Source organism: Physeter macrocephalus, chromosome 16, assembly GCF_002837175.3.
Source record: "Physeter macrocephalus isolate SW-GA chromosome 16, ASM283717v5, whole genome shotgun sequence".
In the NCBI taxonomy this organism is placed as follows: Eukaryota; Metazoa; Chordata; class Mammalia; order Artiodactyla; family Physeteridae; genus Physeter; species Physeter macrocephalus.
In genome coordinates, this window is record NC_041229.1 from 10,743,791 (window position 1) to 10,769,940 (window position 26,150).

Genomic DNA, 26,150 nt, shown 5'->3' on the forward strand with positions numbered 1-26,150 from the left:
GCCCTTCCTCCCTCTCCTTCTTCCTTCCTCCTGTCCTCCCTCCTTCCTTCCCTCCCCCCTCCCTCCCTCCCTCCCTTCCTTCCTTCCTCTCTCTCCATTTTCTCCACCTCTCACTTTCTTTTTAATTCTCTCTCCTTTTTCTCTCTCTGTCTCTTTGTCTCTTTCTCCTCCCTCCCTCTCTTTCTCTCTTTCTTTCTCTCTCTCTTTCTTTCATAACAGGTTGTTCAGTTGAATTGCTCTTTCCCCCCAGGACAAAGGAGGTCTGCTGAGATTCTGTACAAGGGATACCTCTTTTAAAGAGAAGGAGGGTGGAAGGGCAGGGAATCTGTCTGTCGGTGTCGTTCTGCTGACATCACCGTGGATTTGGTGTTCAAGTCCACAGCCAGGCAAAACTCAAGTACATTTTCCCTTTTGCGAGCAGCTGCACAGTGAGTTTTCCTTCCACTAGTAAAGGAACAATGAAGGAAAAGCAAACCCTGCATCTAAAACCTGGCCAATGAAAGACCGTTGGAATGGAAGCCAAGAAGCCCGCTGGGGTGGAGGGGGACAGACTCCTGAATGCACCACAATCAGATATTTTACTTCTTTTTTAGCGGCCCCATCAGCAGAGAGAAATAATGACTCCCGAATCATTTCTGAATCAAAAAGTTAAAACAGTGTCTCAATGATGCCACATCACGCCAGGTAATGATTGTCCAGCTTGATTATACCTTAACCCTGCTTAATTATTGATAGCCTATCTCTTAATCATGTTTAGCAAATGAGCGGTTTGATATAAAACATTGGAACTTGGGAGGATTCCGAGACGTCGCATTCCTGTTTGATCATTTTTCTGGTAAAATCGTTCTCAAGATTCATCGGTAGCCAGGGAAATTCCAGGAAAAATGTGAAAGTGACTTATTTGCAGAACCTTTCTATCATGTGTAGTTCTGGAAATGAAGAAAACATAATGCTGCCCAGTGTTTTTCTAGAATTACTTTTATTTCAGTTTTTTGTGTTCCTTTTTACTTTCATTTTGGCATGAATTCTAGTTTAGCTTTATAAAAGAGTTGGGTGACAAAAAGAAAGCAACCGCAAACCAAGCAAAAAATCTTGATCCATTTAAAATAATTTTATTTTCCAGACGCAGGCAAATGGTTTGAAGATGCTGGCCTAGCAAGATGGCAACAGGTTTAAAAAAATAGGATTCATAAGAAGTTCCTTTTTTCAGGTAATTATATTTTCCTATAATTTTCCCAAACCTTCCATTTCCTCAAGTATTACAAGTTTTTAGGGCATGCTTGAATCATTTAATTATGAAGAATAACTATTTTAAGCTTGAGTTTTTGACAATAGCAACTAGTTTTATAATATTCGTAGCCAATGAGCAGATCATTCAATTCTATGGAGCTCGGAAAAATATTTTGAAAGTTATTACTTAACAGTGCTTATTTCTTTTGACAACGATTTAGTCAAACCTCATTTGAAACCATCAGGCGCCGTCCTTAAACTCTGTGGCTATCTTTAGTAATTGTACTTAGAAATATAAGTATTAGAGGATTATCTCTAAAAAGCCTAACATGTGCTCTGAATTCCTGGAAGATGTGGCTTATAGAAGTTACATAAAAACTGGTGCTTTATAACATAATAATTGCATAATAGTTGATGTTTTAACTTTAGTCCTAGATTAGTAATACTGTATGTCTACATACATACAGTATGTAGACATATTTTATACAACTATGCTTACACAGGTCCAGTGACTAGGATTTGAGCTCAGCTATCATGATATAAGTAGTTTCCTTTCAGTGTTATTGGAGGACTTTGTGCTACGTAAATATGTTTAATAACACAAATGATATATTTGCTTGATAAATTACCTTACCCTACTTTAGCCATTGTTTATAGGCATTTGCCTACATTTTCCAACTTAATTATTAGTGTTACTATCTAAGGTAGCCCCACAAAATCCTGCTTAAGAAAGCAGGACAAACTTTCCTCTGAAAAGAACCCTTATTATTCTACTCAACACAAAGATGGTTCTTGAAGGAGGTATTCAATTGATATTTTGGGGAAAATGTCTATTCCCAAATAAACGATTCTTCTACTAGGTCGGTATCTAACTTTCTCTTTTTTCTGCCACCTAGGCATCTTCTGATTTCTCTTTTATTTTCTAAAATTAAAACTCTGGATTGTTTGGAAATTAACACTACAAACCCTTCAGAATGAATAACTTTTCTCTGTCCTGTATTTTCCACACACACACACACACGCACGCACACACACACACACACACACACACACACACACACACACAAAGACACAGAGAAGCCCCCAACTGAAACACGGCATTGAGCTCCTTTTTATGGACTTCGAGGGTGCAGATTTACAAAGGTGATGCTTCTTGAATGATTCAGTGTAACACTCTGACAGATCTTCATCCGTTGCTAACAAATATTGCATTCTGTCTTTTTAATAAATGATAACAACAGTTCTCATCACTTTGGGAGCCTAAGCCTATTCCTTTATACATTAATAAGAGCTCCTATGTCACACACATTCCAGCCATCCTTAACAGTGTGCAAAGTGCCCATCCTCAAATACCTCTGGCCCTATGACCTTGTCAGGGAGATCAAAGAAAAATAAGAGGCTTGGAGTTTATTTTAAAACCTTTTGTTCTATAAAGGAAATGAACATTTTAAAATAACAGAAAGTCCAAACCATTTTGAGGTAACTGGTTTGGATCCTCCTTGCTTCCACTTGGGATTGTTGTTTCTTTGGATCTAAAAGTCAAGCCACGGAGCTGCAATGAAATTCTCGGTCTTGGCAACCTTCACAGCACCAGTGAACTCTGAGCAGTGATGCTTGTGGCTCCATCGTGATTAAACAGGCAGACAATGAAGTGTCTATGAACCATTGCCTCCTCTTCCCTGTTTGTCCCACTGTTGGTTTCCTGTTCTCTCGCTTTCACTTTTTAAGTTGTATACATCGGGGTCTGCTCTTTTCTCTGAATAATTCTCAAATTCAGCTGTGTTTTTTTGTTATTAGGAGAGCCTTCCAGATTCTTGAGATAGGAATGAATGTTCCTCTGTCAAGGCAAAGATCTATTTTTTTTTTTTTTTTTGAGAACCAGGATCTATGTTCATTGCTAACAAAAGTTGAAAAGGTCTCTTTTTAGGTCCTACAAAGAGATGGAGGCATATGTTTTTCCCCACATCTAGGGAGATGGATGATTTTGCTTTCCATCATTTGTCCTTGAAGTACTCACGCTTAAGACTCTGTGCTCAATAAAATTCACAAAAGGAGACATTAATGAAAGTACATTGTCTTGGCTGCTCCTTTACTTGTAGAACACTGATTTTGAAGAAAGGATGTTACGCTGACAAACAAAATCCTTTTATGAGAAGTCCTTAGAAATAGAGTCATTCCCACACCTGGGACAGTTTTGAGGGGAGCAACTATATAATTTCTTTTCTGGTTCAGATTTTATAAAATATGCCCAGACTTGCTCATTGTTGGTGTTTGGACCAATAATGGGGGCGGAGGGAGGGTGAAATGCAAACTTTTCCTCAAGATGAATCTTCCAATTTAATATAACTGGAACTCTCCTCTAGAATAATTTTCAGGAAATACTAACAAGCCCATTCGTGGTACTTGCTAGTTTATTACAGCTGTTTGCCAGAATGCGAATAAAAAAGGAAAATTTCACCATCTTTTTTTCATGTAAATTATAGGTATTTAAAAGAATGAACTTGCATTTGGGTTCTCCAATGTTTCTCTCTTTCTCTCCCTACAACTGAAAGACTTGTCTTTATTCTGCTCACTTGCCATACTGATATCACTATGCTCAGTGTGCGTGTTAAGGTCTGAATAAATGAGTCTTCTGTAATATTAAACAGTAAAATGATGAGGTTTACCTGAAGCCCGTTGTGTCTGTGGAATAAGTGAAAACAGGGAAGTATGTGGGGGAGAACCTAGAAGATGCTGCTTAACTTTTGCCCTTTTAAGAGCAGGATGAAGTCTTCCCATTTCTGGCGTGAAATGATAGAATGGCAGAACCTTTGGTTGGACTAATGGTGTTAACGTTTCATTTTCAGACATGTCAGACACCCACACGAGAGAGATACTAAGGCCTGTTGCCACAAACCCGTAGATCCGAACTTGTGATGATAGTCCACACAAGCTTGTGTCTATAGGTATGTGTCTGTGGGCAATCTCACAGACCGCGGGCTTTGCCTGTCTGCCATCAAAATCCCTTCCAATTCCTTGATTCTCCTTCTCTTCCCCTTAGTTTCCTCTAAGAGGGGTAGACACGGAAAGAGGGGCTGGTGCGGAGGAAGGAGATCTTTTGTCCTGAAATGGATGAGGCTCTTCAATGATTAATTTATAGGCTCGCCCTCAATTCCCTTCTTTCTTCTAACTGCTCTCAGCTGTCAAACAAAGAGCCTGGGCTCACAGGTGAGGCAGCAGGAATGGGGGTGACTCAGACAACTTACTGTTGAGTGGTGAGTAAGTAGATACATACACGAGGGTTTGTTTTGTTTTCTGTGCACCTAATTGTTTTCAAAGTTATCATGATCTTTTTTGAAAAGTGACAGAGACTTGTTTACAAGACCTGGTTCACCCTGGTTTGGGTTGTATCAGTACCTTGTAGCAAGTCTTCCTTTCCCATTGTTCTCCAAGTGCCGTCAAATCAGTCCTTACCTTTAAAAATAAAATTAGTGAGGGGAATGGATGTGCTTAACTATTTATACTTCTGGACATACCCAGCACTGTAAGAAAAAGAACTTTTATAAAAAAGAAATGGCTCATTTAGGTCCAGCTTCATATTTGTCCAGAGCTGTTTTATAACTCTTCACCACGTTTAAAAGGCTGGAATGAAAATAATTTTATCCCCTTGCCTCTTAAATGTCACCATTGTGCCAGGATTGGAAAGCCAAACTGACTCCAGATCAAAGCAAAATTGGCTATATTTGTCTCATTCCAACAATGTGAGCTGAAGAGTCTGTAAACAGAACCCAGGGTGAAAAGTTGATCAGATTTGGATGACTCTGAAGCTTTTGCATTCCCTTTTGGTCAAACATAGTGCCGGGAATTCCCTTAAGACTTTTTTTTTTTTTTTTTTTTTTTTTTTTTTTTTTTGGTGAAGCCTCTTCTAACAAAAAAGAGTCAATATGAAGTAGTTATTAACATCATCAAAAGGTCTGAAATTCAAATGGATACATTTTTTTCTTTTTTTCACTAAATGCTGTCTCCTCATAAGAGCCGCACTGTTCACGGGTAGCTAGAGCTCTTTCTTCTATCAGGCATGTAAAAATGAAATTTTGTATGTTGGAATTAGGAAGGCCCAGATACAGGTGACATTGTTTAAAGACGTCTTGGAGAATACCAAGCTCTGCAAATGCTACACCCTGAGGATGTTGTGTGTATGTGTTTCCTTTGCGTTTGCTCTGCAAAGCATTGAGGAGGGTGGTCTGTAGATCTTGACTTCCAGCTTACTGAGAGATTGTTGCTTCGTTCTGGAATGATGGAACATTACATCCAGAAGAAAAAGTCTGTCCCTATTGCCCAAGGCCTTTATCTGCCCATTAAGCAAACAATCTACTTCGTTGGTTTTATACACCTCTTTGAAGTGGTCGACTTGGAATGGATAAGCTGCTAGCAAATTAAACCTGTACCTTCTCTGGATAAACACTTACGTTTGATAAAGGCAAAATCGTGTCTCTACTCATCATCCCTTTAACCTGCTATTAAATGTGCTACCAGTGGGACCAATAGAGTTCATGAATCTAGGGGATGCTGAGCAGCCTAAATTCCCTATACAGGGACAACATTAAGACTGCAGGGTGACCAGTAGGTGACTGTCATATCGTTTCTTTTAAGGGGTTTTTTTAAACCCAGTCATTACGCTAAGAAAAAAGATTATGCAGAGCAGTCCATCTTTTCAAAGTTTCTAAAAGGCCTAGGACATGATTATTTGATTCACCTGGCTAGAAAATATTCTAGTGGAAAGCCCAAAGCCCCTGGACACTAGTCACAAGAAACAGGATATTAAATATTTTACAGGATGATGGAATTCAGTATTTTTCCCTTCTTCCATGTTCATGAATGAGTGGTTCTGTAGATATTAATTATTCCCTTGGGACTCCCTCAGTGTGGCCCAGATATTTTACAGGAAGCTGATGAAAGTAAAATAACTTCAGGTTTTCCTCAGAAAGACTCTAAAATATATATTCAGTAGTCATTATTGCTTGGGGGTGTAGAGAGAATGGGTATAAAACAAACTAGTTTTATTAAAATTCTCAAATTTTCAAAAATATATTTATGAAGCTGTAACACGAGGATATAATTTAGATTTATTCTTTTAACAGAAAAAAATAATTATTATTCCAAGAATTGTGTTTGATAAAGCAGTTCACCCTTTATCACCAGAGTTTGGAGAGAGTAGGGGGAACTGGTGTTTAATTTTGAAAGGGTTTCTTGTTTGTGTTTCAAAATAAATGGATTTCTCTTCATGGGAAGAAACTGATACATATAGGACAAAATTAACTTTGAGTTTTAAGTTAGTATTTCTTGTTTTTCAGTGTGCTTACCAGTCATTCCCCAACATTTGTTAGGTACTCTGGATCTTTGAGGACTATGTTATTTAACTTCATCAGATGTCACCTAGCCTCTCTAATTGAGATTTAAAAAGTTTCTTAGGCCTGTAATAGTGCTGAAATTTTACAGAGAAGTCAATACGAATGACTCTCCCAAATTTGCAAAGACTTATTAACAACACCTAACATGTTGTTCAATAAAGTATGAGGTGGAATAAAGCCACTTTTTTATTTCGCTGTAGCCATGTGGCTAGACAAATTATAGGATGCATCCACTCGTTCATTCAGCAAACCTTTATGAATGCTTACTGTGTGTTCAGTACTTTGCTAGAGGGTGAAGACATTACTCTGACTTCAAAAAACTGATTATCTGGTCAGGAGTCCCTTTGCAGAATTGCTTGTCGGCCATACCGACACAGACTTTAATGAATCATGTTTTAATCATAACGTTTGTCCAACTTCCAAACACCAAATCAATACAGAATATGTTTACTAGTGGGGAGTCCCTGCTTTTCTGTAATCTCAGACACTCATAGCATTGTTCAAGATTCACCCTCCCTTCATTTGGAAAGATTGCTGCTGGTAGCACTTAAAACCTCAGTGTTCAATAGTCTGAGGCTCTGTCTGTATGTATTCAGAATACCTTTAAAATACGTTTTTTAAAGTTAAAGAGTAAAATAGATTCTCTATACCTAAAGATACGTAACTGCTGTTCTCCTATAAATGCTATTTATTTTATTTTTTTACTTTCCCTTTTCAATAAGACCTTTTATGACATCACTCCATATCATAATTGCATGTTGTTATTACATGCCTACAAATATTTACACTAATTATGTAATGAGCCATAATTGCACTAATACATGATAATGGGCTAAAATCAGTGTAAATAAACAAGGAAATTCACACAACTAAAGGAGCAGGGTGTTGAAAACCATTAGTATTCTAAGAGCAACATCTTTTTATCTTTGACCCCTAGAAGAAGAAGGTACATGGAGAAAGATGAATGTTTCCATTTCCAGATATTTAAAAGCTCTGTAAGCTATATGTTTATACTCATATACTAGTGTTCTAGCACACTGAAACTTAACCTCTCTTTGTTGTAGCTTCTTTTGCTTTCTCTTACCTGCCCCTCCGCTGCCTTGTTTCCCATTTATAAGAGTTATATCCTGACTGTGTTTATAGAATCAGGCAAATGGTCAGTGCAAGGAAATGAATTATATTTTCTTTTAGTGCCCCAGTGGATATTAAATCATATGCATAAGTGAGTATCTAAAAGGCAGGGGACTTGGAGTTACTTCTTGAATTTCCATATGAGATCCAGGACTTAAGGCATACTTGTCAGGTTGAATTCAGTCATTCTACAATTTTACCCCTCTGGAATCGTGATAGCAAATCCACCTTCTTATGATTGAAGTTACAATGTAAATGGAAGAACAGGGGACCTGATATAAAAATAAAAATCGCCTAGCCTTTAACTTTAGGTTCATTTATACTCCCACTTTACTCTTTCATTCATACATGTTTGTTTTCATGAACATGTTTTTAAGTCTCTTCTATGTGCCAGGTAGTAGGCATGCAGGTGGTACCAGATTTGCAAAGGTGAGTAGTGCAGCCTCATCTTCAAATAGCTCAGGGTCTAGTGAAGGAGACAGATAAGTGATAATGCAGTGGTGTTAGGGCTAGATTAGAAATGTGTGTATGAAATTACGAGATAATCAGAGAAAGAACTCTTTGAATTGAGGCTTGAAGGATGAATGGGAGTTTGCTTGGTAAAAGTAACGTCCCAGTCTTTCCCCCAAACCAGGTAGCATTGATTGAAGAGAGGCAGCCTCCTCAAAAAAGCAGCCTTACTCCTCGATTGCTGCGTGAGGGAATAGGGTTGGAAAAATAATCCTTCGCCAAGTTAGTTGAGTAACATGAAGAAACACCAGCTCTTCAGCATTTGGATCTGTCTTTTGAACACAATCAGCATGACAGAATTATCACTCTTTGTTTCCCTGTGTGCTCAGACACCGCTCCATCTTATATGGTTAGGCCCAGCCCCTCTGAGGAACAGCCTTTACCAGGCAAAAACAGAGTCCACTTGAGCGATGAGGAGAGATGGCCACAGAGCAGTCCTCACGGGAAAATACAAACCTGACCAAACATGGGAACACACAGAGATGGGAAGTCACCAAGCTTATGAGTCTGTCACTCCAGCATTGAACTGGCCCTGAAGATAAAGGAAAGACCCAGTTTAAAAATGAAAAGAACAAACAGGGAAATTTAATCCCTTATAATGAAAAAAATATAGTCACATTTCTATACATTGCTAAATAAACATTTAGGGATGGACTTTGTGAAAAAAGTGCTGAAGCGGTCAACTCTGGAAAATGGGCGCTTTATAAATATGTGAATTACGTGATGTACATGATGAATACTGTTGAGCAAATATTCACCGTAACTTCTATGTTATTTGTTTATCTCTAATTTGTTCGTAATCCTGTTTCCTATACCTTTTCACCATGTTTTGGCTTAAACTATTTCTCCTTGTTTACCAACCCTTTAGAGATTCCAGTTTTCCAGGTTCACAAGGGTAACATTTGTCTTCCTAATTCTTTCTTCAGCTGCTCGAGTTTAAATATTGGTCTGCTTTCATTGTTCTGTTAACAGGTACCAGAGGACATTAGATTGATCAGGACGACAGCCATTACATAACCTTACCATAATTTTCATGCACAAATAATTTCTAGAAGACCGATCCCAAGTATTTCCTTCCTTCCAGTCTGCACAGTAATCTCATGCCAAGGTTCTTGTGTTATTTTCCTTACTGTCGGACCCTTTGATGTGCTGTCTCTTATGAATGGCCCAAATAAGTGACAGCATGAAGAACAATTATAAGACTAACTTGTAATTTCATCCCTTAAGAAATGGTAGCTTTCCAGCCATTGTGACTGCATGCTCCCAGGTTGAGGTAGTAGGTTGTATAGTTTAGAATTACATCAAGGGAGATAACTGTACAGCCTCCTAGCTTTCCTTGGGTCTTGCACAAAGCAACATGCCGAGAATGATCATGGTTCCTCTGGGCCTTTTCTTTTCCTAAGAAAGCCTATTAAAGGTAAGATTGGGTACAGTTATTTTAGAATTCATGTTTTATTTAATTCTTGCACCCTGAAGGTCTACAGCAGAAATAGGGGCAAGACCCTCAGGCTCCTATATGGTCTTCACTTCTTAGCTAATACATCCACCCTTTAGAAGAGCCTGTGGCCTTGTCCTAGAAGACACTTGTCATTACTTTGTTACATTTATTATGAGTTTGACAGGAAACACAGTTATTACCTGTGTCTGTGTTGGATAAGAGTTTGTGTATTAAACATCTGTAGCCACTTGACATATAAGGACCTACTTAGTATTGTTTATACATTTATAAAGATTTTTTTTTTTAAAAATCAAATTACCTCCCTGTGCAGGACAATAATGTCCTCTGCTTTTCAGTGGCATAAACTTGAGTGATTTCACACAGCCGTGGTTTCCAAGGGCAAAGTAGTGTTTGGGGTCCTGTTTCTAAAGGCAGACTAACTGTCATATGGTTGAATTTCTACTGACTCAGTAATAAGGTTGTATCTACCAGAGTTTAAATCATGCCATCTTTGCTTTCAGAGTGGCTGTGGTGTCTAGGAGGTCATACCCTTGTGTTTTTTGACCAGTAGCTCATGGTTGGACACAGAGTTTGGGAACTGCAAAGAAAATAAATTATGGAGGCCACTTTAGATACAACTTAGTGTCAGTTTCATCAGTAATGGATGGGTAAAGCATTCTTCAAAACAATTCATTCCTTATCTTCATCTTTGGTGAGTATGGGTTCTGTTTCCTCAGGGAAACTCTTCACTGAATTTTATATCTGACAATCATTCTTAGCCCCAGAAATCCCAAGTACATAATTAATACAAATTACCGTAGTTTGTCTTCTGAGAATTAATCTTAGGATTTAGAAAGAAAAAAAAAAAAAGTTGCAGCATGCTACATTTTTAAAATATCCTCAAGAAATTATAATAGCTATAATGGGTGATGTAAGTGTTATTTTAACTTTTCAGAATCCAGTGATTTAAACCAGCTATTTTCTAGCACACACGTAAGTTTCAAAGCATAAATGTGTTGCTGGCAACTTGACCTTCTTCATCAATCAAGGAATGGTTTGCTGACACAGTTTATGGAGACTCTGGCTAGTTAGAATAGCAAGTTAATAAACTTTCTTGAAGACATGTCACCTGTACTTCTTTATTTGCACTCATCAGATTCTTTTTGACTTGGTTCATTAGTAGAGGCATTTAACTAGTATGTGATAACCCAGTCAACCCCCTTCTGGTACTGGGTAGTTATGCATTTCCACAATCATTCTTGTCGGGACAAACGCTAGCCTTCTCGAAGCTGGCTTTGGCTTATTGTCTTCCCCGAGCCTTTCTAGAAGACCCAGGGAGGAATAAGTGAGCCACGTTTTTATTAATTCAATCAATATGTATTTTCTAAATATTTAGTGCACATTTGGACTGCAAATAGAATAATACCCCACCTCATTTCTATTCTTGTCCCACTGTACTATTTTCCCTTCATCTCTTGCCCTCCAAATTCTAACCCCACTGAAACACTTGTTTTTCTATTTTGAGACCAATCTTTGATGGTCTTTAATAGCTTGTTTCTCGAACACTTGTCCTTCCAAGTTCTGTTGACTGCTTCCTTTAAATAGTGTTTATCAAACTTTAATGAACAGGAATCCCCCAGGGATCTTGTTAAAAATGCAGATTCTGATTTAGGAGGTCTGAGTGGGGCCTGAAATGCGGCATTCCTACCAGCTCTTAAGTGAGGCTGATGCTTTTGGTGTGTGGAGCACACTCTTGGGTAGCAAAGCTTTACATAATCAGATGTTTCTAAATTCCAAGATGTCCAGACACTTAGGCTGAGGGGAACACATTTGGAGACAGCTCCCCGTCTTTAGATAAGTACGGCAAAATTCTCCTTTAATTGCAATCACACAGCTTACCTTTTACAAATATTTTGGTTTCTTTCACTAATACAGAACCCTAAGATGCAGCGCTATGAAAGTTGCCTTTTAGAAATAAGGACCTTGTGACATTGAGTATGGTCCCAGAGATCTTCTTCATGTTACACTGATCATTCAGCAGACACATCCTTAAGTAGAGCCTGTAAAGAGAATTCACCAGGGGCGTGAGTGCAGGTGCCAAACCTGGTTCTGCCCTACTCAAATCATTTAAGCCTTCTGAACGACAGTGCCCAATTATGTTAACCCACGGACTAGACCTGGACAATTTCTGAGTGACCTTTAGTATAGAATAGTCTGCAATTCTGAGACTGCCATTCAGGAATTGTAGATGGCAGTGACTAGAATCTTACTTTTTAGCCTCCATAGCCTCCCGTCTTGTAACGTGAAAACAGAAATTTCCAATTCTAGGTCTATCCTGTCAAAGGGACATGAGCAGAATGGAAAGGGGCAATTTGCGATAATGGTTACCGCAACAACCCACGAGCACGGAAAGCCACATTAAGGCAACGGATAAAACAGCCTAAGAAAACAGTGACTATTAATTCCCTGGTTCCTTCCATGGTTTGTAGATCATTAGGGTAATAAAGAAAAGTAAATTAATTTCTGCCTAGTTAATGTCTGTGAACGGGGTTAAAAGCACTGAATATCATTTTACAGTAGAGATTAGCTCAGTGGTGAACAGGAGGGGGGCTATGTCGAACATGTGAAATTCACCACCTCCTTCCCTGGTTCCTGTTTGTGCTCTTTCTAAACAAAAATTATGTGCTTCGTGCTCTACCGCCAACAGCAGTATGGAGCACACGAGAGCTTCTGTGGCCCTTCTCAACCTTTTTACATCAGTCACAGAACTCCCACTGTTCTGTGCTAATGCAAAATGCAATAACGTTTAGCATCAGGACATCTCTGAGTCAAGAGGTTAACGGAAAACACATCTCCCATTGTGTTCCTGCAGCTCTGATACTGTTAATGGTGAAAACACCATGGAGACAAATAGATCTCTCTTTATTCAGGATGCTTTGAGTGGAGAGAAAATATATATGACATGGTTACAATGTGAGAGCCCTCTCTATATGGTGCATTAAGGAAGAATGTGGGAGAAGAGAGGTTCATGTAACATCATGCTTGATATGGCTTGAGTCTTGTCTAGAGGGAGTTTTCTGTTGCCTTCATTTTCTTTCTGTTGCTTTAATTCTTCCCGTTCTGGTGGTGGGAGGAGTGAGATTTAACCTTTCAAGGTGCAAATTCAAGGAAAGAGGACTCTTTGGATAAGCATAGTGGAAGGCTTTATGGAGTATGTTCTAAAATGTGGCGGGAAGAGATATACGATCACATAGCTGCCACTTTCTTATCCTACTCTAGCGCATCTTCCCTTTCTCTGGTGTGTGCTTCCAGTATAGAGACTGTGGACCAATATGTTTGTAAAAGGGAGCCAAGTGGAAAAAAAAAAAAAAAAGAAAAACCAAAACACACACATTATAATTATGCTGAGATTTTTACTTAAAAATTACCTGAAAGTAGACTGAATGTTCTTTGTGGCCAAATAAAGATCAGTGTGGTCTTATTATCCATTCACTTGAGAGTATCCCTTAGGAAAATCTTAGTCAAGGTCACTTCTTGTTCCTGTAAAACTTTATAAAGAAATTTGTTTTAATTAGAAGCTAAAATTGGAGTGTTCTGTTCTTTAGGACCTAAAAACTTTTCACTCTGTGGTCAGAAATTCTGGTTCAGGAATCCATTTGGGGAGGGGTATCTGCACAGGTTTAGATGTACCAAATAATTATCAAATTTTTAATGTTATATGTAGCTTTTGAAGCATTTGGATATACATTATTGATTACCACTCAGTCTGGTTAGATGACTACTCTGGCTTTGGTGGGGGGGAGTGAAGGGGAAGAGTGGGGACTTATATTCAGCTTTTACATTGAACTGGACACTCTGAGATGTATTTTCAAACCAGGCTGATGCCCTTCAATGCTAGTATTCTAATCGTTGATTCCATTGCATCAAGGGCAGCCAGATTTCATGGATAAAATTTATCAAGTCCAGGAAAGAGGGAAAGGACTTCCAGAATGACTCACTGTTTAATGAATTAGGCCCCAAGTATTCTGTGGTTGCCATTTTAAAATTTGAGGAAAAAGCATAGACTCCAAATCATAGCTTGAATTCCAGATTCGGGCAGAGCATGCTCAATGGTGAGGCTGCAGTGTTATAGCGATATGTGGTTTCTGGTCAACTGCTAATAAGCAACTTCAGAGCATAAACGGGGCACTCATGATGTGTGTTCTGAATCCTCTAAGGGTTTAAGAGCCTTTAATCTATTTGTAGCTTTTTGTTATTGAGTAATGAAGTGCTGCTAATATACTGGAACCAATGAGCAAAACACATATTAAATCAAGCATAATTCAAGGAGAATATATCGCCAAAGATTGAACAGAAAGGTGCAAAATGAATTTATGGGAAGTAAACTTTTGGGGGGTGGGTGGAGACAGTAAACATTTTATTACCTTTCATAACCACAAAGAAGGAGAGTTTTCTGGTTAGCCAATATAGTTTTTAACAAAACTGCCATATATGAGATTCATGAACGACCGGATTAAAAAATTAAAGATTATATTCTGCTTAAGGCTAAGATCCTTCTAAATACAATATTTCTTTAAGATTTATAAGTTGTTCAGAATCCTGTATGCTTCAAGATCAGCATCATAAAGCAAAATTTATGTCGTATAGTTAGTTGACGTGTAGAAGTGACAATTACAGATCTCAGCTTGGTAGAATACTGGTTAAATTAGATTTTACCATTTATGTTCTACGGTTTAAGTTGGAAACTTGTGTTAATACTGACTGTGATCTCATCTAATGGAAAAGTGCCAAAATTCTCTGTTGCAAATGAAACACTATTAACCAGTCTATCAAAATATTTAGTTATGAATACGGCATATATGTTATCCTGTGAACCTGGGTGGTTCTAAATTTAGCCAGTTCAGTTGGCTCTTCTCTGCCTCGGCAGATCTTCCCTCTACCTTTTTCCATCCTGTTCTGCGCTCTTGGAGGTTGGCCTTCATGGGCTGTCTCAACAATCCCTTTTCCCTTCTGACTTTTGCATGTGTTTCACCAAAGGGAGGCGCCAGCAGGAGACCCAACAGAAAGTAGAGAGAGAGGTTAGAGCTTAATCCTCCTGCCTTTCTTCCTGCAGGCCATGGAGTTGACCTGGCTTCATTCCTTACTGAAGTTGGTGGCACCTCTTACAAGTCCTAATTCTCTCTCCACCTTCTGATAACCACTCCCTCTCCTTGTTCTCTCAGGCCTAGGTGGGTAATGACTTCCTCTCTTGTCAGTCCTCAGATACCTTACCATTTCTTTTTAATCTCTCTTAACTCTTCCCAATCTTTGTAAATAATCCTTATACTAAACTTCCCTTTGCTTCCCCATCAGAGTCTGCCATTTTCCTGTCTGGACTCTGATTTTCTAGCTAAGTCAATACAAGCTAGATAACAGAAATTAGTCACTCACTTTCCATGCTGCGTGGGAGGTGAGGGATGGGCGAGTAGATATTTATCTTTTCCATAATACTGTGAGCTCTGGAAGGGCAGGGACCATGTCTAATGTCCTTTATAATCCTCGACAGCACCTGCAGAGGGCTTAGTCCACGGTGCATGCATGCAGCTCAGTGAACATGGAGAGTCTTACTGAGTTCCTCTGGAATCCTCAAATTTGTCATTGGCTTAAATGGATTGTAAGCTCTTGACTTAGGATGTAGACTTCAAAAAAATCAAGGACCACACTTTTTTCAACAACATTTTTAGTATAATTTCATGTGACACAAATATCATATCCACACTGGAAATACTAACTCAATAAAAATAGAAGATTTACTTCATAGGTTAGGTTGATTTGTGTTTAGTAGATGAGAAATAATTATGTTTAAAATGTTTAGATCTAACTTTTACATTACCAACTCATCTCCTATTTGTTAGTTTTACCTGTTTGTGCTGTTTTTGTATATTTGTTTATCTGGCTTTTAGCTCTTCAGTTGTAATGACAGTTTTCTGAATATAATCTGGGTAGAGGGAACATACCTGGCGTGGTTAAAATAGGACTTAATAACTGCGAAATAAAAGGAATAGTTACCAGAAGAGGTATCTTCACTGTTTCTTTGTGGTTCACATTGCGGATTCACTATTTGACTTTACTATAGTGCCAAACCTCTCCATACTTTTAAGTTTCAAAATTATTCCCAATTCTGTGAAATGTAGCAAATGGAAATGGAAAACACTTTGATTCATAAAGTAGTAAGCTGTTATCGTATTGTATTCACTTCCTACTTTGCGCAAATCAGTGTTTTAACATCTAATTGCTCCAAAATTTGGGGAAATAGATTAGGAAAATCAGTTAGGAAGAACTGCCTTTTGACTTCCTTTACTGAAGGGAAACTGCCTGGTTAGTTCAAAGAGCAGATTCCTCACTGTTCATATTTCTAAAACAAGATCATTTCTTCAACAAATGGAGGTGGTTGAAACACTATCAACTCAGATAAATTAAACTTTGTGTCTCCCTGATAAGTGAAACTGTTTAATGATAATTTTACTAGTCCACTTGGGAAGTGACCAAAGCACTATTAGATAAGTTAAAACCAAAAAACACGGAAAATATTTTTGCCAACTGTTTCTTCTTGGCCTCTTGGCAAAGATCAACAATTACGTTCCCTATCTAGGGACTATCTCTTGTGGGCCAGACCGGATGATCTAAGAGGTCTTTATAATCTCTAAATACTGTGACTTTTATCCCCAAGTGAACTACATAGTTTATTTACATAGAAACACGCTCACAGGCTTAAGGAAATGCAGTATGACTAATGGTAAGAAGAGTGAGCCAGGATGACTCAAGTGACTTTTTTTTCTAAATGGCATAAGTAAATTAAAATCATAGACATTCTCTCTAGTTGTCCTCTAGCCTCTCAAGATATAGATCTTAGATGTCAGAATTTCCCAGTAGTGAGTTAGTTTCCTGTCACCAGCAAATTATAAATGTATTACCCTGTTAAATCAGCAAACCTTTGCTGTACTTATCAAGAAAGCTCTTCAGTGGAGATTCGGTTTAATTGTTTTAATTTCACATTCTGTCCTGGGCACATGGGAAATTAAAAATGTTAGGAATGATAGAAAAATAAAAATTGCTAGAAAAATACAAGCATGATAAAGAAAGCATACTCACTGTGCATTTCAGCTTTATTAAGAATGTGTTTTTGTAGTCTTGGGCTACATTTATCTAGACAAATGATGCATTGGAAGGAATCTCATTTTTAATTAAAAAAAAATTGTTTCCTCAGCACTTTGTTGGCAAAGAGAACATTTTTGAGGTCTCTTTTCTTTCTCTATGTTATACAGACATTTCATGCTTTCTCCAGAAGGTAATACCTCGAATAGTCTAGCTGGGACTAAAAATCAAAATTGTTGTCACTGTTGTTGTTGATGCTTTTAAATTTTTTAAATCAAATCTCCTCCATACTCGACATAGGGCCCCCTTAAAAATAAAAATAGGGACAGTCAAGAGATCTTACTCCCAGAAGGCTTCGAGTTTCTCAGCTGATTACTTGCCCCACTTACTCTGGGGGGATACACAGGGTAGAAGAATGTGGTTAAGATACACCAACTGAGAAGGCGGATAACAAAACCCTAGTATTGCCCATGGATTGTGTCCCTACGACAACTGGAAAAACTTCAGGCCATTCTTTTTTGTTGTTGTTAAAGATTTTTTGATGTGGACCCCTTTTTAAAGTCTTTATTGAATCTGTTACAATATTGCTTCTGTTTTATGTTTTGGTTTTTTGGCCCTGAAGCATGTGGGATCTCAGCTCCCCGACCAGGGATCGAACCCACACCCCCTACACTGGAAGGTGAAGTCTTAGCCACTGGACCACCAGGGAAGTCCCCCAGGCCATTCTTTATTTTCAGAGGAGGTGTCCAGGTACTGATCCTTTCTGATGAAAATGGTGGTGGTGGGGAATTCTGACTGGGGGCTTGATGAGCGATCCATCTATTCTCTTGTGTTTTCTGCTTTCAGAGTCCTGATTTATCATTTGGAAATCCCTTTTATTTCAGCCCTGAGGAGCAGGGCCATATAAATATCATGCATTGTTTTCTGACACCCTGTAGCTTATTGCACAACTGATTTTATTGCTTATCCTTAAACTAAAGCGTAAAAGATGATAATTTTTCTACAGGTTCTTTTATAGTATATACTGAAAGCCCCAGTAAGTCACTCTCAACCTCCTCTGTGTCATGGGAAGACAGGTCTCAGAGTCACTTCCCACGGTAAATTCAATACAGAATGGAGCATATATTCCTCATCCTGCAGTCTCACGGTTTAAGTGAGAATATCACCCTCATGAACATAGCTCATTTTACTAATTTATCTCAGTTTAGTATCTCATCACACATTCTACCTATGATTTATCCTTGGTCTCAATTACTTTCATAGCTCATGCTTTGCAATTACCCTAAAACTTAGGTTTCTGGCAAGGCCTCTGTTCATGGTTGAGGATACCTTTGTTTTGACGGTTTGTGTCTTCCCAGGTCTAGCTGAAAGGTCATCATCTCTCTTTTCCCTCTCACCTCCCTCAGGCAGCTCTTTCTTTTGTGTTCACTTAATACTTTGTTCAAACAGCTACCCCATCATATGATGTGAGCGTTACACATGTCTTTTTTACTGATAGTTTTTGTGAATTCTTTGATGGAATGGACACCATTTTAATCATCCTTCTCTTCCCAGGCTGACACATAATAGTTATTTAATAAGTGTTGGTTCAGTTGAATCACATTTTCTTTCAGTAAAAAAATTTTGACAGGTCTGTGATTTAGGAAATATTAAACTTGGATAACCCACCTATGTGGGTTCTGTATTTAAGTTCTATATTGTAGTATTCTGTGACATCTATAGAGTTTTTTCCTTTCGTTCTGCTTTTGTTTCAGTGCGCAAGATTGAATCTGAAATCAGGTCAGTAGCCAAGTCAAAACAGGGTGCAACTGAAGCTTGGCTTTTAAAACGTTTCCTTAGGATGTTGGGAGTTGCCAGAAATTAAAGGCTTTATTAAGCTACAGGAACAAAGAATAAGCCCCAAAGAGAAGTATTCGCATGCTTATTAGAACAAAATTGACTAAGTTTCATTACTTAATTTTTATTTCAGAGTAATCACAGGCAATTTCCCTGCAATGGGACAGAAGTACTGGGGACGCAGTCTCCCTTGATGTTGTACCCTTTTCTGCATTGTTCATTGAGTGTAAATAGAACCATCGTGGTCATGAAGATGATGAATGGTTGTCTTTGATGTTACTAAGCTTCCACAGTTGTGGTAGCTTCTTACTGGGCTACATTCTAGTAGAGTTTTTGAAGTGTTTTTTAACTAAGGAATATACTTTATGATGCTGGTGGTAGTGATGGTAATGATGGTGATTTGTTTCATTGGTGTCCACTGTGCAAATGGAATCAACAATAAATACCAAGTTACTTTTTAAAGTTAATCAAAATTTAAAAGTCCTTCAAATTAAGTGATGTGCCATTACAGTAACATCTATCCAATTTAAGAATTCATTGAATACAATTAGTCTTATGTTATCTTTTAGTTTTTAATCCCAGGAATGAAATAAATAAACCTTGCTATCTGGAAGGATTTCAGTACAACCTAAAGAGTTAATGTTACAATAGTTAACCACTCATCAGTTTTTCCAATCAATTTCATGTCACTTTATCAAATAACTGTTAACTTACTACTGTTTTGTTCTCTTTTCCCCTAGGTCTATTTCAAGTTTTACTGTATCAATAATATGGCCCATTAACAATGTTTTCAATCTTCTCTGTTATACATAGATCATATTATATAGACATATATACATTATATATATTATGTCCATACCCATATTGCATATATATCTCACATTCAGTCATTCATTTATTAAATAGTACTTTACTGAGCATTTGTGCTAGGTGTTGTCATGAATGCAAGATAGATATGATATTTCCTGCCCTCAAAGATCTTGAAATGTAGTGAGGAGAATAAAATAATTACTTCACAAATACAGATGCATTAAGTGCAATTCCAAAATGCTATGGTGAGTCAGAGAAAGAGACTATTTCCAAAGGTTGAATCAGAGAAGACTTCATAGAAGAGATGTATTTTGAGCCGGGGCTTGAAGAATGGGTAAGATTTTGAGGGATAGAGATTAGGGGTAAAATATTTCTGGTAAAGGGAAAATATAAATAAGGGGCTTGATTAGAGAGAAGTAGGAACTATTTGGGAATGGAAATAGTCCATTTGGGCTTAGACATAGTATAAAAATGGATTTAATAGAAGAAAAGTCTTTACAAGTAATCTGAAATCAGTTCTTAAAGGGACTTTAATGCCATGTAAAGGTGTTTGGAATTTTGCCAGGTAGCTGTAGGGAGCATGTAGGTTGATTAACTGTCTACTTTAAGATGATTAATTAGCTTATAAAGTGGACAAGATGGGATGGGGGAGACTAGTTAAGAACTTATTACCACAGACAGGTGATCTATGTATCAGTCTGAACTAGAGTCTTGGCAGTATGTGTAGAAAGGAGGGAATACTTGCCAGATCCTGTCTGTGCAATTGGGATTCAACAGTACATGGATAAGAATGGTAAAGATTTGTTGAAGGTTGATTGGGTAAATTAATTCATTTTGGATTTTAACAGTATGGTACTGTGAATTTTTGCAGAAATATTTTGCAGGCCAGGAATGAAAGCAGAGGAAACAAATGGTGATTACTCATGATCATAATTTGGAAAATGAAAAGATGTAAAAGGTCAAAAGATAATAGATCCTGGGGTGCTAGTGAAAGCATCATTGAAATGACTTCACAAGCGTTATTGACTAAAGTAGAGCTAGATAAGAATGATTGGCTTGATGGATTCGTTGGAATTTTGGAGTTTCTATATCACAAATTGAAATTGAATAGATTCAGTAGAAGTGAGGAGTGGATATGTGATAATTAAGAGAGGCTTTCCTGAGGTTGAAACAGTTCCAGCTTTTGATTAATTTCAGGTTGTGGCCATGTGTACTGATGACTAAAACGGAAAGGAAATAAATATCATTGGACTTGATGAGGCCAAGGTACTCAGAAGACCCTCAATGTAGCCAGGGTGGGGGAAAAGACCATAAACTGAGATAGAATGAAATTATAGAATTAAAGTACCCCCAAACTGAATGAAAGTTCAGAGGCAAATGTCCATGCACTGTCTCCATCTCTAAGAAAAGTGTGATACTGAAATTGGGCAAGTCTTAGTGAAGAAGCCCCACTCTTTCTGCCGGGTTCTAATAAGTGAAGAATTCTCAGTTACTTTCTAATTTTCTGAGAATTCAATTCATCTTTTCAAATGCAAATATTATACTGATTCACTAAAGGCAAGAACATAACTTCACAGTCATTGGACATGTTTAAAAGTATGATAAGTCCTCATTATTTATGAACCTCACATTTGCAAATTCACCCACTCACTAAAAGTTATTTATTTGTAAACCCATATTAATACTGGCGGTGCTTTTGTGGTCAGTTGGAGACATGTGCAAGGCAGCGAAAATTTGTTTTGCTGGTACACACAACCTCCTAGCTGGGGTTGAACAGGGCGACTCTGCCTTCTTGTTGAAGCTCTCTTACAGTGTCCTTTTTGGGATTTATTTAATGCCATGTTTTTTGCATTTTTTTCACATTTTGTCGAAGATTTCACTGTTTAAAATGGCCCCCAGGGGCAATGCTGCAGTGCTGTCGAGTGTTCCTAAACACAGAAAGCTGTCATGCGCCTTTAGGAGAAAATACGTGTGTTAGATACGCTTCATTCACACATATGAGTTATGGTGCCGATGGCCGTGAGTTCAATGTTAATGAATCAACAATATATATTAAATAAGGTGTCTCTAAACAGAAGCACACATAAAACAATATTATGTACTGATTAGTTGATGAAAACATGACCAGAGGCTTGCAGGAAACTAACCCGGAATTTCCCCTAGGAGGGATTCTTCAGTATTCACTAATTCAGTGTTCACAACAGCTCTACAGAAGATAACTGCCATGAATAATAGAAATCAACTGTGGCTTGTTTTTGTTAAAGGTAGCTGTCTTCGTTGTTTGGATCCCCACTCAAGTTCTTTATCCTTCATGACCATTCCCTCTGAGAAGTGTATGAACTTTGCATAGACACTATTCTCTTGTTAATTTGTTGATGAAACCAAAGTATGATTTATTTAAATGGTATTTTGAAGTAATTTTAGACCTATGGACAAGTTGCAAAATAGTACAGTGTTCATCTAGATTCCCCTAATGTTAACATTTTTACAACCACAGTACAATTATCATAGCTAAGAAATTAACATTGTTATAGTGCTACTAACTAATTACAGACCTTATTAGAATTTCTCCCCATTTCCCTTTAATGTCATTTTTCTGGTCCAGGGACCAATTTGGTATCCCACATTGCATTTATTGTGTTGTTCCTCGGTCTCTTTCAGTCTGGGACAGTTCTTCAGTCTTTCTTTGTCTTCCATGGCCCCACCATTATTAAAGAGTACTACTGCTCAGGTATTTTGTAGACTGTCCCTTAGTTTGGATTTATGTGATGTTTTTTCATGATTAGATTGAGGTTATCCATTTTTGGCAAAGGTGCCACCAAAGATGCCATCATATCAGGGTCAGTGATGTCTATTTGCTATCTTACTGGGGATGTTAATTTTGATCACTTGGTTAAGGTAGTGTCTGCCATGTTTTTCCACTCTAAAGTTACTATTTTTCTCTTTGTGATTAAGAAGTGGAGGAAGTTTTTTTTAACGTTAAAATTTTCTAGGAGATTACTTTTCAATCAGCAAGCACATTAGCACTAATCATTTCCATTCTGAGCACAGTGATAAGTAGGTGGCATAATTTTTAAATGGTATTCTTTTCTTCACTGAAGACTAACAGTCTAGTTGGGAAGATAGAAATAGCACACACTAAACCACATTACACGAGGAAAGATAAAGAGAACTACATTGTGGCAAGTTGTGCGACACAAAATATAAAAGCTATAGGATTGATTAGGGAAGGCTTCCTGTGGAAAGCGGGAACCCCTATTGTACTCTGAAGAGTGGGTAGGCTTTTTCTAGGTAGAACTTTATAATTCAGTGAAGTATATTGAGTACTTCAACTCCTTGGGAACTGTACTATGATCCAGGAATGTATAGATAAAAAACCAGAATCCTTACCTTCAAGAAGCTCCCAGTCTAGAGCATCCTCCAGCACAAGATGGCACCACGGGAATCCCTACTACAGGCTGTCTGAGGGAACGCCGAGCTACTGCGTCCACCGCCGGGTTCCAGCCGTGTGGCTGACAGGGTCTTGGTGCTCCGGCCGGATGTCAGGCCTGAGCCTCTGAGGTGGGAGAGCCGAGTTCAGGACATAGGTCCACCAGAGACCTCCCGCCCCACGTAATATCAGATGGTGAAAGCTCTCCCAGAGATCTCCATCTCAATGCTAAGACCCAGCTCCACTCAATGACCAGCAAGCTACAGTGCTGGACACCCTATGCTAAACAACTAGCAAGACAGGAACACAACCCCACCCATTAGCAGAGAGGCTGCCTAAAATCATAATAAGGTCACAGACACCCCCAAACACACCACCAGATGCGGTCCAGCCTACCAGAAAGACAAGATCCAGCCTAATCCACCAGAACACAGGCACAAGTCCCCTCCATGAGGAAACCTACAAAACCCACTGGACCAACCTTACCCACTGGGGACAGACACCAAAAACAACGGGAACTAGGAACCTGCAGCCTGCAAAAAGGAGACCCCAAACACAGTAAGTTAAGCCAAATGAGAAGACAGAGAGACACACAGCAGATGAAGGAGCAAGGTAAAAACCTACCAGACCAAATAAATGAAGAGGAAATAGGCAGTCTACCTGAAAAAGAATTCAGAGTAATGATAGTAAAGATGGTCCAAAATCTTGGAAATAGAATGCAGAAAATACAAGAAACGTCTAACAAGGACCTAGAAGAACTAAAGAGCAAACAAACAGTGATGAACAACACAATAAATGAAAATTAAAAATTCTCTAGAAGGAATCAAGAGCAGAATAACTGAGGCAGAAGAATGGATAAGTGACCTGGAAGATAAAATAGTGGAAATAACTACCATAGAGCAGAATAAAGAAAAAAGAATGAAGAGAATTGAGGACAGTCTCAGAGACCTCTGGGACAACATTAAATGCACCAACGTTCGAATTATAGGGGTCCCAGAAGAAGAAGAGAAAAAGAAAGGGACTGAGAAAATATTTGAAGAGATTATAGGTGAAAACTTCCCTAAGTTTTCCTTATGGGAAAGGAAATAGTTAAGTCCAAGAAGCTCAGAGAGTCCCATACAGGATAAATCCAAGGAGAACCATGCCAAGACACATATTAAACTATCAAAAATTAAATACAAAGAAAAAATATTAAAAGCAGCAAGGGAAATGCAACAAATAACATGTAAGGGAATCCCCATAATGTTAATAGCTGATCTTTCAACAGAAACTCTGCAAGCCAGAAGGGAGTGGCAGGACATATTTAAAGTGATGAAAGGGAAAAACCTGCAACCAAGATTACTCTACCCAGCAAGGATCTCATATTCGACAGAGATTTGACAGAAAAATTAAAACCTTTACAGAAAAGCAAAAGCTAAGAGAATTCAACACCACCAAACCAGCTTTACAACAAATGCTAAAGGAATTTGTCTAGGCAGGAAACACAAAAGAAGGAAAAGACCTACAATGACAAAGCCAAAACAATTGAGAAAATGGTAATAGGAACATACCTACAGATAACTACCTTAAATGTAAATGGATTAAATGCTCCAACCAAAAGACATAGACTGGCTGAATGGATACAAAAACAAGACCCATATATATGCTGTCTACAACAAGAGACCCACTTCAGACCTAGGGACACATACAGACTGAACGTGAGGGAATGGAAAAAGATGTTCCATACAAATGGAAATCAAAAGAAAGCTAGAGTAGCAATTCTCGTATCACAAAATAGACTTTAAAATAAAGACTATTACAAGAGACAAAGAAGATCACTACATAATGATGAAGGGATCAATCCAAGAAGAAGATATAACAATTGTAAATATTTATGCACCCCACATAGGAGCACCTCAATACAGAAGGCAAATGCTACCAGCCATAAAAGGGGAAAGTGACAGTAACACAGTAATAGTAGGGGAATTTAACACCCCACTTTCACCGATGAACAGATCATCCAATCCCACTACTGGGCATATACCCTGAGAAAACCATAATTCAAAAAAGGTCATGTACCACAATGTTCATTGCAGCTCTGTTTACAATAGCCAGGACATGGAAACAACCTAAGTGTCCATCAACACATGAATGGATAAAGAAGATGTGGCACATATATACAATGGAATATTGCTCAGCCATAAAAAGAAATGAAATTGAGTTATTTGTAGTGAGGTGGATGGACCTAGAGTCTGTCATACAGAGTGAAGTAAGTCAGAAAGAGAAAAACAAATACTGTATGCTCACCCATATATATGGAATCAAAAAAAAATGGTTCTGAAGAACCTAGGGGCAGGACAGGAATAAAGATGCAGACATAAAGAATGGACTTGACATGCGAAGGGGGAAGGGTAAGCTGGGATGAAGTGAGAGTGTGGCAGGCACATATATACACTACCAAATGTGAAATAGATAGCTTGTGGGAAGAAGCCACATAGCACAGGGAGATCAGCTCAGTGCTTTGTGTCTACCTAGAGGGGTAGGATAGAGGGAGATGCAAGAGGGAGGAGATATGGGGATATATGTATATGTATAGCTGATTCACTTTGTTATAAAGCAGAAGCTAACACACAATTGTAAAGCAGTTGTACTCCAATAAAGGTGTTTAAAAAAATGAAAATAAATAAGGAAACGCAGACTTTAAATGATACATTAAACAAGATGGACTTAATTTATATTTATAGGACATTCTATCCAAGAGCAACAGAATACACTTTCTTCTCAAGTGCTCATGGAACATTCTCCAGGATAGATCATATCTTGGGTCACAAAGCAAGCCTTGGAAAATTTAAGAAAATTGAAATTGTATCAAGTATCTTTTCCGACCACAACGCTATGAGACTAGATATCAATTACAGCAAAAAATCTGTAACAAATACAAACACATGGAGGCTAAACAACACACTACTAAATAACCAAGAGATCACTGAAGAAATCAAAGAGGAAATCAAAAAATACCTAGAAACAAATGACAATGAAAACACGATGACCCAAAACCGATGGGATGCATCAAAAGCAGTTCTAAGAGGGAAGTTTATAGCAATACAATCCTACCTTAAGAAACAGGAAACATCTAGAATAAACAATCTAACATTGCACCTAAAGCAATTACAGAAAGAAGAAAAAAAAAAACCCAAATTTAGCAGAAGCAAAGAAATCATAAAGATCAGATCAGAAATAAATGAAAAAGAAATGAAGGAAA

At 38.1% G+C, this 26,150-nt stretch overlaps 1 long non-coding RNA gene across 2 annotated transcripts in view; it reads left to right on the forward strand.

The window, feature by feature from the left end:
* The window catches only part of LOC102985436 (uncharacterized), an 80,238-nt gene that overhangs the window by 22,783 nt on the left and 31,305 nt on the right, over positions 1 to 26,150 (forward strand). For both annotated transcript variants that reach the window (XR_003683521.2, XR_449369.4), the window contains exons 2-3: positions 594 to 684; positions 1,124 to 1,210. This is a non-coding gene — a long non-coding RNA (uncharacterized lncRNA). The remainder of the gene's footprint in view (positions 1 to 593; positions 685 to 1,123; positions 1,211 to 26,150) is intronic.